The 1,857-nt window shown below is 41.0% G+C and overlaps 1 protein-coding gene across 2 annotated transcripts in view; it reads left to right on the top strand.

The window, feature by feature from the left end:
- Nucleotides 1-1,857, top strand: part of thsd7aa (thrombospondin, type I, domain containing 7Aa) — an 80,139-nt gene that overhangs the window by 29,145 nt on the left and 49,137 nt on the right. The window lies entirely within an intron of this gene.

The raw sequence follows: 1,857 nt of genomic DNA, 5'->3' as shown, positions 1-1,857 counted from the left end.
CACACACACACACACACACACACACAGACACATTCTACTTACAGACTGTAATCTTTTCAAAATAGTGACAGTATTTTTAGTCCTACGCGATGCTGACAGTTTCTGCGTACCGCTCCATTTGAGATGGCAGCCGTGTCTCCTGTCCAGCGCAGTTTCTGGCTCCTTCTATTGATCTGGATTCATTCTGACCTTCTGCTTGAAGCCACGGGTTGATTCAGCCCGCTAGTCCGGTTGACATTTTTACTGTAACTCAGTTTTATTGAGTGAAACCATTGAACTCCAATATAACCGACCCCCACCCTCCTCCCGACTTCTTACCCTGAACACAATGAATTGCTCATCTGTTTGCATGTCCATGACTATTCTTGTCAATGTCATTCACACAAGTGAATTGTCTCAGCGATGCAGCTCCTGTATTCAGGTCATGAATCTATGTGGAGATGCCTGGGAGAATGATTCAATCAAAAAAAAAAAAAATTGTGGCTTTTTGTCCACAGCCCAGAGGAAGGCATCAAATTAAATGAGAAACAGAAGACAATGCAACCTTAATTACAAAAAAATGTAATTGCAGGATATTTATGTTTTGTATTATTTCCTGAAAAACCAAATGACAAGAAATGAAATCTGAACATTTCATCAGTGCGCCTTGCTACAAAGGCTTCTGCTTAAAGCCACGGGTTGATTCAGCCCGCTAGTCCGGTTGACATTTTCACTGTAACTCAGTTTTATTGAGTGAAACCATTGAACTCCAATATAACCGACCCCCACCCTCCTCCCGACTTCTTACCCTGAACACAATGAATTGCTCATCTGTTTGCATGTCCATGACTATTCTTGTCAATGTCATTCACACAAGTGAATTGTCTCAGCGATGCAGCAACTGTATTCAGGTCATGAATCTATGTGGAGATGCCTGGGAGAATGCTTCAACAAAAAAAAGAATGTGTGGCTTTTTTCCACAGCCGAGAGGAAGGCATCAAATTAAATGAGAAACAGAAGACAATGCAACCTTAATTACAAAAAAATGTAATTGCAGGATATTTATGTTTTGTATTATTTCCTCAAAAACCAAATGACAAGAAATGATATCTGAACATTTCATCATTGCGCCTTGCTACAAAGAGTCCCAGCATTGCAACAGCTAATTATTCTGTACGTATGCAATGCCACACATCATTAGCTTCCTTGCTGCGATTGCACTGATTGATTGATTCATCTCTGTGAGGTTGCTACGCTTACTAACATTGGCTTGGTGCTGAAATGTTAGGCTGATGTTTGTCATTAGCATGAAGAGTATTCTCATAAAACTGGCAAAAGGCAATACAATGTTGAAAGGGACTGATTTGGGAGTCATGGTGCAAGAGCATCATTCGTATACTCCGACGGATGATATTTGTTGTAAAAAGACCGTTGTCAGGTTGTCAGTTGAAGAACTTGAGAATCATCCCCCCAAAAATTTTAAGCACAGCAATGCATCTTCAGTCTATTTATTTATTTGTTTGTTTATGAACAAAACGTGACAGGAGCGGAGCACACAGATGCTCAGATATCGCGCACACACTCACAATGACCCAACCAAGACTGACAGAACTCAGGGAACCAAATGCAAGCAAAATGACGTGACAATGAGAAACACCTGGACAAGACACAAAGGGTCGAGGGAGCCGATTGGTTAAACACAAGGGACCCAGATGATGGGAACAGGTGGCGACAAAAAGGGCACACGACGGAGCAAAACCAAACAGAAACATAACAAAATCCTTTTTTTTCTTCTTTTAACCTTTACGAAACGCCTTTAAAACTTTTACTGTGGGCAGAACAAATACAGTCAAACCTCGGTTTTCGAACGTCTCTGTT

Source organism: Hippocampus comes, unplaced genomic scaffold (assembly GCF_001891065.2).
Source record: "Hippocampus comes isolate QL1 unplaced genomic scaffold, H_comes_QL1_v1.1 scaffold73, whole genome shotgun sequence".
In the NCBI taxonomy this organism is placed as follows: Eukaryota; Metazoa; Chordata; class Actinopteri; order Syngnathiformes; family Syngnathidae; genus Hippocampus; species Hippocampus comes.
This window is presented reverse-complemented; position numbering and strand designations above follow the sequence as displayed.